At 49.6% G+C, this 13897-nt stretch overlaps 1 protein-coding gene across 2 annotated transcripts in view; it reads right to left on the bottom strand.

Moving 5' to 3' along the window:
* The window catches only part of CSMD2 (CUB and Sushi multiple domains 2), a 215475-nt gene that overhangs the window by 142663 nt on the left and 58915 nt on the right, over positions 1–13897 (bottom strand). The gene's annotated exons all lie outside the window — the stretch shown is intronic.

Consider the following 13897-nt stretch of genomic DNA (forward strand, 5'->3'; position numbering starts at 1 on the left):
TTGGAAATGAGCTGGACAACCTTCCCCTCAGTCACCTCCGTGGGTTCACCTGGAGGGCTGTCACAGGTGGGGTTTGCTGTCCCTGCCTCTCAGTGTGGGGGCTTCAAAGGGGGTGAAGAGTCAGGGTGGAAGAGAACAGCCAGGGGTGACAGAACTTCACCCAGAGCCTTCAGAAATGCCCTGCTCTGGGCTCTGACCAGGGGCACAGACACACCCATGTCACCACACACACCTTACACACTCGGGGCAGGCTTCAATAATAACCAAACCAACCCTAAAGCCAAAATTCCATGTACTCCACTTCCCCCCCACCCCCATCCTAACCAAAAGCTGCAATCTGAGCACAAAAGCACGAAGCATCAGTGAATGAGACGTGGATGTTACACTCACACTCCTACTGGAAATCAAGAGCACTGTATCTGCAGATACTTCCTCTTGTTACACGGGAACAACGGCACTTCATCCCACCTCCCTGGCTCAGCTCCACTCTCCTCATCCCAGCAATTTCCCCCGAGTGTGCAGAAGGTGCTCCTGTGTTACAGCAGTAGCAGAGGAAGCCCTGGAGCACCCGTGAACAGCAGATTTATTTAACACACGTTCTCTGCAGCGACGCTTCTCCACGCGGCCTCATCTGCAGAGGAACAGCCACGAGGAGCTGTGTTTACAGGTCACTGACGCAGCAGGTGCACCAGGCAGGTTGGGACTGAAACAAAACCAAAGCCACACAAAAACCACCGCCATTCTCAGCGAGGAGCTGAGCCTTTGAAGGTGCTGGTTTGGGGGTGATGAGAGTCACCCCAGTAAATCACCCCCCAGCCCAACAGCAAGATATATCTGTTGGAGGGAGACCCTCTTCCCTCTGCTCACTCCCAGCAGCCCATGGCCACTCCAAAAGGTTTTGGGGAACAATCCACGGCAGCCAAAGCCAGCAGAGACCTCGCCCAAAAACCCTGCTCAGCCAGGAACAGATTAATTCCCGAGGACTCTGAGGCTTTGCAGGCTCCCCTGTCATGCGTTAACTGAGATGTTACAACTTCAACACCCTTCGAGAAATCAGAAACTGGAAGTGTTCTGAGCTCATTAACTGCCTGCCAAAGAATCCTTCTGTTTCAAAGAATCAATAACCTGCTTTTGTTCACAGCTTGATTTTAATGCGACCAAAAAGACACCGCGCTGCAGACGCTAAAAGGCACCAGGACTGTGGTGGAGAGAGCAACAGCTTGATCCTTTTAAGTCCATCTTGCAGGAAGGCACAGATTGAGCATCACAGAGCACACCCCCATCTGCACAGACTGCAGAGAGGCAGCACGTCCTGCCACCCTTGTTAACTTCGATTTAGATCACAAATCACTGCGGTAACAAACTCATTCCCCGGGATGGGGATGCTCCGACACAGATCCCAGAGCTCCCCCAGCTCCCCCCTGCCCAGGAGCAGCACATTCAGCACAGGTGATGCCCCCTGACCTCCATCCCAAACCTGAGGGAAGACACAGGTCACACACAAAGTGTGCCACCCCCACCCAACTCCAAGCCCAGCCCCCCCAAAAAAGCTAAGCTATCAGAGGTGCAATCTGAGCAGCAGCTTCACAGAGCCAGTTTTGTCTTTCCCAGAATTCCCAATTTACGTTGATAAAATCTGTATCTGCTTGGGAACTTCCTCAGCCCACCAAACCACAGCAGGGGTGTGAGGCTGGGCAGAGTGAGACTTGCAGTTCTCTGGGAGGGTGAACTGTGTGAACACACCCCAGAATATGAACATGCACAACACGGCTGGGGTTGGAACTTGATGCCCTTTAAGATCCCCTCCAACCCAAACCATTCTGTGGTTAAAAAATGGTCATTTATTTTCTGCACGAAGAACAAAAACTGCCATCAGACAAGCACTTAAGAGACCCCCAACCACCAGTTAGGATAATATTAAATATGTTTAATATATTGTTTGATTTGACAAAGTGGTTTCTGGTGAAGCTGGATGTGACTGAGATGAGGATGGCAAAGCCACAATCCTGCAACTGCCTACTGCTGTTGATTAATTCCCTTGGATGATCCACACACTGGCTGCACGAGGAGGGTGAAGCTGTAATTCCTCTTCTGGGCACACACAACAGCACTGTGAAATCACAGAACACCCTGGCTTGGAAGGGACCCACAACCCAAATGCAGCTCCTGGCCCTGCACAGGACACCCCCACAACCCACCCTGGGCCTGAGGGTGTCAGAGGACGCTGTCCCATGGGAGGAGGACACACCACCCCCTGTGCTCCAGCAAGGTTCACATCCTCAGAGGGTCAAAACCCCTCCCAGCACGGCCCCGTTCCTTGAGAAATCAATGCAGAGTTCATCGCCTGACTTAATCCTGGTGCTGAATGAAACTCAGCCCTGTATCCACGACAAAACAAACACATTAATCCTCCCCTGCTGCACCCCAGAGCAGCTTTATCAGTGACAGAGCTCTGCCAGGGCTTGGCAGGGGCTGAGCATCCCAGCCCTGAGCTCAGCAGGACCTGGGACCGCTCCCTCCCTCCAGTGACCAGCACAGGCAGTGTCTGGCACTCAGTGGCTTTCTGGGGAAGATGAAGAGCTCTCTAACACCTCAGTGCACATATCAGAGTTGCCAAGACAGCAGAATAAGAACTGCACAAGGGCAAAATGTCCCTTTTAAGAAGCCTCTGTGGGTGACCTTAGCACAACGTGAAGTCTTTCCATCTGCAGAAACTCTTGACTACCTGAAAGCGCTGCCAGTGGGTTTTACTTTATTATTTCCTACTTTTTAAACCTGCCTTCTGTCTGCCCTTTGCTGCTCCAAGTTTCTCTTCCTCTCCCAGATCCTCAGAGCAGATCAATCTGCACCTCTTCAGCTCAGTCTCTTCAGCTGATGTGATCCTGTCACTGGAGCCAACCGCTCCTCTCTTCCCTATCATTCCACATTCTCCCCGCTTTGAGCAGATAGGAAATCCTGAAACACTCGTTTCAGCCTGAAATGAGGCAGACTGTGACAGAGTTCTGGGAAAGGCAGCAGACACTGGGCCTACTTTCTGTTGGGGAAAAGAAATCCCCCTTTACACAGCAGTTCACGTGGGGCCAACAGTGTTTGTTTGGCACCTCCGTCGATGATCTGGGTGATGGGACGGAGCTCTGCGGGTAACACAGAACTCTGGGAGCAGCTGATAGACCAGGTGGGCACGTTGCCATCCTGAGGGACCTCGGCAGGCTGGAGAAACCAGCAGCCTCACCGAGTCCAGAGGGAAACAAAGCCCTGCCCCAGGGAGGGGTAACAGGAGCGGCGTCCCGCTGACCCAGGCAGGACATGTGCCAGCAACGTCACCTTGCAGCACACAGACAACACCCTGGGCTGCAGCCAGTCCAGAATTCCACTAATCCCAGCAGTTCTAGAGGGATCTGAGCATCTCCCTTGCAGGACCTCACCACTAAGCTCGAACCAAGGCACTTGACACAGGAGATCCTGCGGCGTCACCGCCGACAGCAGCCACACCATTAACGGGTCTGTTAGTGCTGCTGCTTATAAGTCAAAGCTTGGTGCAGCAATTACAGCCTCCCAGCAGTCAGATCTGCAAGGAAATTACCAGAATTACCCACAGTTTAGATGAACTTCCTACCCCTTCAATCAATAAAGTGCCATTAAGGGCCTATTCCGAGCTCCCAGCGCTGGAGGGGTCGGTGCAGCCACGGCAGAGCCTCTGCCAGGAATTCTCCCTTGATTGGATTAAACTTTGGTTCAACAGGGCTCTGCTGGGAAGAGTCTTACAAAGCTCTGACACCTTCCAACCTGCGAGTCCAAGGGGGTTTTAAAGCTCTGCCGAGCTCAGGTTCTGCTCTCAGCCACATCTTTCCACTGCCCCCCATAAACTGCTCAAGGATCCCAGGAAAAATATTTAGGGAGAGCATAAGAAACACGACAAACACAACTCCAAACATTTCAGATTGGTTTACGTCCCAGTTAAGGAAACATCACGGTACAACTTCCACTCCAACCAAGACTTTCCAAGCTCAAGCTGACTTGACTTAATTTTAGGAGGAAAGCTTTAAAAATCCGATTTGAAATCTCCCCGACTTCAATCCAGCAAACCCCTCGGAGTCAGTGCAGACAAGCAGCAAGTCTTTTCCCTGAGATCTGCTCCAGCCTCTCAGAGATTTGGGAAGATGGATTCTTGGTAATTTGGCATCAAAAGCAAAATTGTTACTTTCCTGGCAACTACCTTAAATCAGAACTTGCACAAAGAAAGGGGAAAAGTGCCAAAAGCAAAGCGAGCCCTGGCATCCTCAGCAAATGCAGAATCTATTATTTTGTCCCTTTGGACTCAATTAGTTCAAATTTACAAAGAATGACACCCATAAAGATGTTAAACATTAACAAAACTTCTGCTAACTCGCTTCAAAATGAATTTTAATTGCAAGCTGTTTTAGACATCTCCTAGGCTTGCAAAATTTAATGAGGATTTTATTCTGCCCACAAAAATTCCAATATATTAATTTCATGCTAAAAAAATCTCTAGTTCCTTCAGAGGCCCGAGAAAAAAAATAATCAGTATGTTCTAAACAACAACCACTTGAGGTCTTTCTGCCTTGGAGCTTCCCGGGAGCAGCAGGGCCAGGGCAGATGTTGAGCAGCAATTCACACATCCTCCTGCCCCAGCAGATCATGGAATCACTGGAAGCTGAGCTGCCTCCCCTTCCACCACCACTCTGGGTCCTCCACCTCTCACACGAGCAGGTTTGCAATATCCACCTCCCATCTGCCACAGGCTGGCTGGGAAACCTCTTTCAAGCTTTCCTTTCGTTTCCCACCACCACCACTTCCCTTTGATTTTCTTCCAGGCTCCAGAAATTCCAGTGTGGCTTTGAACAAATATCCTTTGGTTTTTAAATTCATACAAAGCATCTGTGACTGGGTAATAAAAAAAAAAAAAAAAAAAAAGAGAAACACCCTCCTCTCTGAACACTCCCCTTCCCATCAGGCTGTTTGGAGCACAGGGCACTGCTCCAGGATCAATGGTGTTAATTTATTCTGTTACATTACACAGAGAACAACCTTATTTCAAACTGCCTTCATGCCAGCTCCCAGCCTGAAGCACTTCTATTTTTTTTCCCCCCTTTTAAGAACAGCTGACTTATCAAAACCTGGTTTTCCTAACAGAAAAACCACAAGCTAAGCCACATTATAATAATTGAAGCAATTAATTACTTTTATGCCTTTCTTTTTTAAGGGAGATCTTTAATGCAGGTAATTCTGACTAAAAGAGCTAATTTGAACTGCTCCATCATTTAAAAGATGATTATAAAATTAATTTAGAAAGCACAGGAGGAAGACAAAGGGATAAAGGAAAGCAGGGCCAGATGGGTCTTTCCCCTGTGCTCCAAGTGGGAATTCTCAAACCAACGTGCCTGGTTTAAAAGCAGGGACAGGGCTGGGCAAGTGTTCAGGTCACTGGTGTTTACAGGTTGCCCAGAGAAGCTCTGGCTGATCCATCCCTGGAAGTGTCCAAGGCCAAGTTGGACAGGGTTTGGAGCAACCTGGGCTAGGAGAACTGGCTGATCATTAAGGTCCCTTCCATCCCAAACCATTCCATGATTCCATGAGAATTCCAGCTATCTGTGGCCAGGAAAACAGGCATTAGACACGAACTGTCGGCACATCTTGTCTCTTACTAATCCAATATTTACTGATGCCCTGGGCTTCCTCCTGCTCTCCACCATAAACCCAGCCACCAGAAAAGCCCCTGTGAGGGGGGGGAAAAAAAAATCAAAACATCCCCATTGCAAATCAGCCCAAACTGTCAAAGCCAGACCCAGCACGAGCTAAAGAGATCCCGAGCAGAGTAGCACAGCCCAGCAGCCCCAGCAGAGCAGAGCCACGAGCTCCTTCCATCTGGGCTCTGGGAAGGCTGATTAGATCCCTGTGCCCGAGATATTCAGCTGAAGTGCCTGCATTTAATCACCGCTGCTCCCGGATCCTCAGCTCGAGCGGCACGTGAGGCAAAAACGTGTCTGTGGCAGCAGCTCCCGGTGCAGGAGGAAAACCACTGGGTTTGGAGGCACTGAGAGGAGAGCCTCATGGTACAAACCCCTCCCATTTGTGCCTGACAGCCTGTCCTTGTTCCCTGAGCTCAGAGCAGGGCTCTGGACAAACTCCTTTCAAGAAACACCAAAATCTCCCCTCCCCCAGGGATGCTCAGTTTGGGTTCCACCGCCCAGAGCCAGCACTGCTCGTGCAGTGAGGCTGTGCCAGCCACTTCCAAACTGCTCCCAGGCAATTCCCTGCCTGTTTAGGAACTCAGGAGCTCCCCTGGGAACAGCCCATGGATCCAGAATGGATAACAGACTCTGCACTGATCCAGTGCCAGGGCGTCTTTAGGTTTTAAGGCAGCAGCAAGCAAACAGCAGGGACAGAAGCCAGCTTTTTCCACATTAACTGAAAGGTTGTTAGTCAAGGACAAGAGGCCTCCAGGACTGTGCCACAGCTGGAAAATGGAGGAGTTTGGCAATCTGAATGAATATGTACACATATGTTTTTGTGCTCCATCACATTTGCCAAGACACACGGGTCACAGATATCTGCGTGTGTCAGGATGAGCAAATGCCACAGCCCAGCTTTGAAAACACAATTCCATCTCTTAACTTGAAGAGTTCTCAATCCTCTGGCTGTGGCAACACTTTATTTCATCTCTCTGGTGGAGAGGAACTGCAACAACACACATCAGCGTTCCCCTGATCTTTGAAACACGGAAATTTTCCTCTGCTGCGGCCCAGGCATCCCAAAAAAATCACTTTAACGCCAGAGAGATGAATTCAGCACCAAAGTGAGAAGTCATCAGTTGTGACTTCCACCTCTGGCACTTCAAGGAGAGCCGTGGGAACCCAACCCAGGGAAGCAGCATGTGCTGTCACACGGGGAGCAGCTGCAGAGAACCCAGGGAAGAAATCCCAGCAGGCAGAGATCATTTAAAACACATTCTGTGAAGCAGCTGACATCTGGAAACCAAGTGCTTACATCGTTTAAACAACCTGTAAATAGAAGAAAACCTTCCTGGATGGGCCCCCAAAGAAAGCCCAGCAGAGAGAGGGCTTTGAAAGCACCGGAGGTGTCTGTGCTGTTCACTTTGAAGCTGCAGATAAGGGTGAGCAGTGTAAAACATGACTATTATCAGCTCTGGCAGACACTTTCTGACATGAAAACGCAGCTCCCTCAGCTGTGGTGAATTCCTGAGCAAAGGGAGAGCTCCCTGCACAGGCACAGCCTCAGCCCCTCTCGCAGGGAACGGCAGGAGTGGGGTTGGGAACAGGAAAAAACGCAGTGGGAAGGCAGAGACACCTCCTGGAAGCACCTTTAAGTGAAGTCAGGGATCTTTCCCACCAGCATTTGTCCAAAAATCCTTGCTCAAACTGGGAAAAATCAGTGTCCCCGTGGGGCAGACAGGCAGTGTCCTAAAGGGGACCCCAAATGTCCAACTTTTTCCAACCTGTGACATCATCTGCACTACATTAAGTCTCCTTCCCCTGCCAAATGAAGCTGTTATTCACCATTTTCCAATCCCTCTGGCCACCTATATTTTGGGTCCCATCCTGAAGCTACTTCTTGAGATTCCAGTCCTTTTCTCAGTTCCAGTCACTTGTTTTATATTAATTTGCACAAGCTCAGTCTCTCAAAAATCCCTCTTCAGATGGCAGGTAATCGAGTGTTCTTGCAAACAAACCCGTCTTTCATTCTCCCAACACGTGTTTGCAGGACAAACACAATTAGAAATTAATATTTTGTGACCTTCTGGGTTTTTTTTTCCCCACACACACACACCACAGGCCTTGCTGCACCTCATCCCTTGGGGTGCAGAGCACACAACAGTGGCCTTCACACGGGGTTCTCTGCCCCAGAGATGCCCAAACAGAAAAAGAAGGACAAACAGCGATAAAAAGGACAATTAAACCGTGATCAGGGTAATTTTCAGCCTAAGAGCATCTTCTTCCCTGGCTTACAAAGCCTGAATATTCATTAAATGCTCTGTACCAGGCAGCAAACAGAATTAATCACATTAATGCACGGAACAATAAGATTAAGCCAGAGAGCAGTAAACGAAATCTAATCATGTTTTATTGAATGAAACATGAGTGGGAGAGGTCATGGGGCCCTTGCACTGGAACCTGCCACACTTGTCTCTCCCTGCCATGTGCCAGGGCAGGATTTCAGGAGCCTGGAGCAGAAGCTTCCCAGGAGAAGGATGGGCAGTCAGGAGCATGGAAAAGTGGGCTCTGCTGCCTCCACCCTAAACCTTCCTATCCCATCTTACCCTTCCTTCCAGCATTTCCCAGTTATTCCTGCAGTGCCACAGCCCAGGAGCAGCAGGACAATGTGCAGAGCATTATCCCTCCTGGAGCCATGGGGATGCTCAGGGGATGATTTGCATCCCCTCGGGAAGCAATCAAGGAACCCAGGGCTCCAGCACCGGCAGCTGCCTCCCAGCAGGGAGAAACAGCTCCCTGAGCTACCAATTCCTGTTCTTCACGGGGAAAATCCATATTCATAGGAGGCCTGGAGGGCAGTGCAGGGAGCTACAAAGGCTGGAGCTCCCCCACCATGGGACCCCTGCAGGAGTTTTCCAGGGGTTTGCTGCCTGAACAGGATTCTCACAAACTCTTCCAAAATGTCCTCTCCAGAGAACACATCCTTCCAAGAGAAAAAGGGGGGCTTTGCAGGAAGGCTATTTCCCACCAAAGCAAAGTTGTGCAGCTTGAAAGCCTTTGGAGAACTCGTTTCCAATTAAAAGGACTATAAATGCTTTGGAATTAAAAAAGATAAAGTTCAGTTAAGTCTGTTTTCCAGATCCCAATGAAGATGTAACTGCCATTTAAACAGGGATTTCAAAAGCCACTTCATACACGTTTTTTTATTCACTCCCAGTCCTATGGAAAACATTGCCGTGGAAGAAAAACATCTGAATATTACAGATAAAGCACCCAAGAGTTAATTAACTCTTACAATAAGGAAGCTCAATTCACTGCTCAGGAAAAGAAAACTTCCCCACTTGCATTATCTGGGCTTTAACCAGCGATGAAACAAGTTCTTTCAAGCCACACAATAACCTGCCAGCCTCGTGCAGCACAGGGCAGGAGAATGCTTGTCAACTTGCAAATAAAAGCAATTACTGAGTGGAAAAATTAAAAAAAAAAAAAGAAAAGAAAGTGGCAAGTGTGGGATGAGAGTCATCTGAAAGCAGTCACCAGGCAGTGTGTGGTGCCTGAGGCCCTGCCAAGAACGGGGGCTGCTGGGGAGGCTCGGGGACAGGGCTGGGATGAGGGACACGGCCAGGAAGAGCCTGCAGGAGCCCTCCAAAGCTGTCCCACTGACCTGCACAGGGAGCAGCAGCAGCAGATGCAGACCCAGAGCTTCGGCAGCACGAGGAACACGTTCAGTAAAGTGACAAAACACCAAGCCCTGGTTCACAAACCCTTCGGAGCCAAAGTCTCTGCGTGGACTTCACAGACACCGACTGAGCTCCGAGATGAAAACACGCCCTGAAAGCTCTGAGGCAGCTCCCCAAGGATCAGAGGCTGCTTTGATAGAAGGAAAATAGGCTGGTTCATTAGAAGCCCACACAGAGAAGAGTTTTTCTCCAGCCAACAGCGTCATGTGAAGCAGTGACCTCCAGGAACTCGCATCCCTCAGAGCTCACGGCGTGCAGAGGGATGAGGATGGGCAGTGGTGGGGAAGGAGCGGCACCAGGAGGGACTCACAGAGCAGATCCTGCATGGCAGAACTTTAATGACTATTAGAAACCACTTAGAGACAGATGAGGGTGGTGGGGAGGGAAGGGTCAGCTGCAGGTAATGACAAGGAAGGAAATAAAGAGGAGCTGCTCAAACGCTGATGATTCTTCCAACCTCTCTTCCCTCAAACTCAACTCTCTGCAGGAACACAGAACAAGAGAGAACTTCTGAAATGCTCTTCCAGAAAGGGCTGGTGGCTCAAAGGGGTCTCCAGGGCTCAGCTCCAGAAAGGGAGATACAGAATTCACCAGAGGAACTTTAAATGCAAAGGTCCTTAGTTCTCCTGGGCTCACCCAGTCCCTGCTCCCTTTGGTTTGCACCCATTGCTCAACACCTGTAGGAAGCACCCCTGGAGCACAGCAAGATGCCTTCACATCTGGCACAGCTGTGCTACAGAAGTAATGCAAAATAATACACATGCACACGTTAGGGCAGGTTCCAGGAAATCAGGGGACAAAGTTAAACTGAATTCCACAGAAATGAAGTGAAAAAATAGTCCTCAAGGGGAGAAAAAAAGTGTTTGTGCAAGGGAGGAAAATACAGCTCCAAGGCTGAAAAGGCAAGATGGAGACGAGACACTGAAGAGGAGGAACTGAATCCAGACAGGAATAAACTCCATGGATTTGGCAGCTCCCCACCTGCAGCCCCACTTCTCCCACTGCATTCCCTTAGTATGGGATTATTAACACAAAATCAAGGGAGAAAGGAATGGTTCCTGGGGGAAATGACACAGGAAGACTCAGAGAGTGGGAGGGCAGTTGGGGTAATGTGAGAGATGATGCAACCCCCCTAAAATACACAACCCAAAGGAGGCTCTGAGTATTTTTGATCTCAATCCCACGACACTCTGACACAGCAGCAACAACAGCACCTTCCCAGCTAAAATCCCAGTCCCTCCTCCTACCAACTCCACCACATGCAGTTGCAAAACACAACACAAGCTCTGAAAGATCTGAAAAGCCTCATTAATAAAACAAAACAAAACAAAACAAAACAAAACAAAACAAAAACCCTATCCACATCTTAAGAGTGAATTTCCCATCTCAGAGTTAGAAACATGTCGTGAACCTTCCAAACTCGCCAGCCGGTCTGTCCCGGGCAGACAGAGCAGGAGCTCGTTAGTCTGAGCTCATGGAACTCCTTCACTTGGCAGGAGCAGAGCCTTCTAAATAGTTTCAGTGGTGGAACAAACAGCCAAATGCTGTTCTGGGGGAGAAGGCTGTGGCAGCTGCTCACCTGCTCAGCAGGGCAGGCTGGAGCTGGCACTGCCTCCCTTCACTCCCTCCTGTTCTCCAGCTCAGCAGCATAAAGCAAACTTTCTGTGGCAAGCATTAAACTGCTTTGCTAGGCTTCCCCAGGTTTGAAATTCTCTGCTCTGGAGGAATTTGGCTCTGCACAAACACCTTTTACCTCCAGCTACAGCGGGATGGCTGCAGGAACCTTCCCTGCTGAACACCTGGTTACACCCCGAAAAACACACACCTGAGCCGAGTCAGTGCCTGTAAACACACACAAATTGGACTGTTAATCATCTCCTGCAGCACCACCTCGGCTGGCAACAGCAACATTACTGTGTCTAAGATTAGACACAGAGCCCAGACAAGCTGGAGGAGATCTCAGCACCTGACAGACAGAAGGGCAAGGGACACACAACCGCATTTTCACTGTCTGTGTGTATTTAAACCACAGCAGAAGAGCACAGAGGAAATCCACAGCTCTTCCTCCACAGGCAAAGCAAAACCCCCGTAAAGTTACTCTGAGGGGTGCTCAGAGTGCAGCCCAGCACAGCCCTGATCTCCCCAGTCCATGTGGAGGTGGGAGAGGGGCCCAGGGTGGGACACAGGGGTGCAGGACACTGAGCTGCAGGACCCAGATTGCTGCCACCCCCACGGCAGTTCCATCCCTCACCTCAGACATCCCCCAGCAACTGGTCCAAGGGCTCACAGAGAGACAAGCACATCAAAGACAGCACTTTAAATCAAGTCAAACCTCCCCAAAGCTTCAGGGCAAGCCCCTGAGGGCAGAGCAGGCTGGGACACATCTGCCCCAGGGCAGGATTGGTGCCACCAGGACCAGCCTGGGGGCTGCACATCATCAAACAGGGGCTGGGGATGGCTCAGCTGCTCAGTTTGGAGTGTTTTGGCCTTTCAGCAGGGAGGGGGAGCCTCAGGCAGGAGCCCCCAGCAGCCCTGATGAGCAGATATTCCTGAGCTCACGTCCCCTCAGGTCTCCAGCCCAAGCTGCTTTGGGGGATTTTCTTCTTTTGCTTGTGTTTAGAGGGGAAAACATCACTGATCCCTTCGGATCTCTCAGCCAGGACACAGTGAAGGGCAAGAGAACCCCAAGTCTTGAAGGCAAGAAAGAGTCTGGGGGTAAGGATGCAAGAGAATCCCACGCTGGGCTGGGTGGAAGGGACCTTAAAGATCATCCACTTCCAACCCCCTGCCATGGGCAGGGACAGCTCCCCCTGGAACACAGCTACTCCATCCCCCTCTCCATGCCCAGACCACCCTGGCAGGGCAGGATGGTGACTGGGAGGGTTCAACCCCAAAGGAGAACAGGGCAGCTCCTTCCAAATCTCCCTTCCAGCCTGGCCCTCCCTCCTGGCCCTTCCCCATCTGACAGGCTCATCTTCACGCTGCTCCTTTCTCCCCCTCCTGCTCCCTCCTCGGCAGAATTTTATTTCTCACCTGTCAAGGCAATCCAGACCCGAAGTCCCCTGACAGAAGCTGAGAGAGCAGTTAAAAGAGCTGTAAATGTGTTATTTTATTAATATGGCTCAAACAGCTCCTCAGCCTCCACACTGCTCTGCTCGGACCTGCAACGTCCTCTCCCCTGGAACACTTTATTGCAGGATTTACATCCAACAGGTTGGGCAGCCAATGAGGCTGAGATGAGGATTCTCCAGGGAGGGGGATCGACACTGAAGGCAGTTACATCAACCTGGCTCATAAAAACCAACAAAATGTCTATTTTTAAAGAGGGGAGGATGAATAATAATAATAATAATGCAGATTTTTATAAGTGCAGGTCAAGTCAAGGTTACTTAAAGTGCTGAGTTAATGGTCTCATAAATACCACCATGAGATCACATTCCATAGCTTGGAAATACATAGGAATTATCCCCTAGATGAAATTTAATTTTGTTTATTTGTGCACGGCTCCGGACGTGACTAAAACTATTCATAATGCTTAGGAAATGAAATATTTAGCTGGGAGATACTCCAAAAGGGTGGTTGATTTGGCTGTAAGTCTATCTGCCATATTACCAGTAATTAAAACCAGGTTTTCATAGACAGAAGGGGAAAAAAAAAAAAAGGGTTTCAGCTCTATTTTCATGCTGAATCATATCAACATGTTTAAAGAGGAGATAGGAGTGCCAGGTTTTTGGTTGTGGTGGTTTTTTTTTCCCCCTACGGGCAAAAAATTATTGAAAAAATGAGTCATCCGAATTTAATTATCAGGCTCTGAGTTGTGAGGGCCAGCTTTGAAAAATGAGATTCCAAATAAGACTCTCTGTAATTCCGCTTATGGGACTGCGAAGTTCCCTTCAGGAATATTCAATGAGGTGCCTCTGGTGGGTTTATCTCCCCCTCCACGTGTTCCCTGGTGCCATAAAAACGAGGGATGGACCTCAAAAGGTGGGAGCAGCTCCTTCCCCAAACCCTGAACCAGCCACTGGAGCTCCTCTCACAGTCACAGGATTTCATCTGCTGAGCCATTTCTAAAGTTCTTCCCTGCTGCACTTAGGGGTGGTTTATTAATTTTTTTATTTATTTTTTTTCCCCAGCAGGTTCACTCTGACAGGCTTTGTTTTGGTTTTGATATGACAAGACACAGCGTTGCACTGGCAACACCTCCGGGCTGAATAATGTTTCTCAACCAGCTCCATCCATCTTTCCCCACACCCCACAGGTGACTGATCCTCACTGCAGCCCAGAATGGCTGAAAACCAGCAGTGCCCTCAAATATTAATGCATCTCATCAAACCAGGGTGGGTTGTTTGGGTTTGTTTTTTTCATGGAACGGCAACACCTAATTTCCCAAGGAGTCCTGGGAATGGTGAACAATTGGCACGCAGGAAATGGCAACTTCTCTCACATCAGTCCATCCTCAGCATT

The sequence above is a fragment of the Myiozetetes cayanensis genome, unplaced genomic scaffold, assembly GCF_022539395.1.
Source record: "Myiozetetes cayanensis isolate MyiCay16 unplaced genomic scaffold, myiCay2020 scf31, whole genome shotgun sequence".
NCBI lineage: Eukaryota > Metazoa > Chordata > Aves > Passeriformes > Tyrannidae > Myiozetetes > Myiozetetes cayanensis.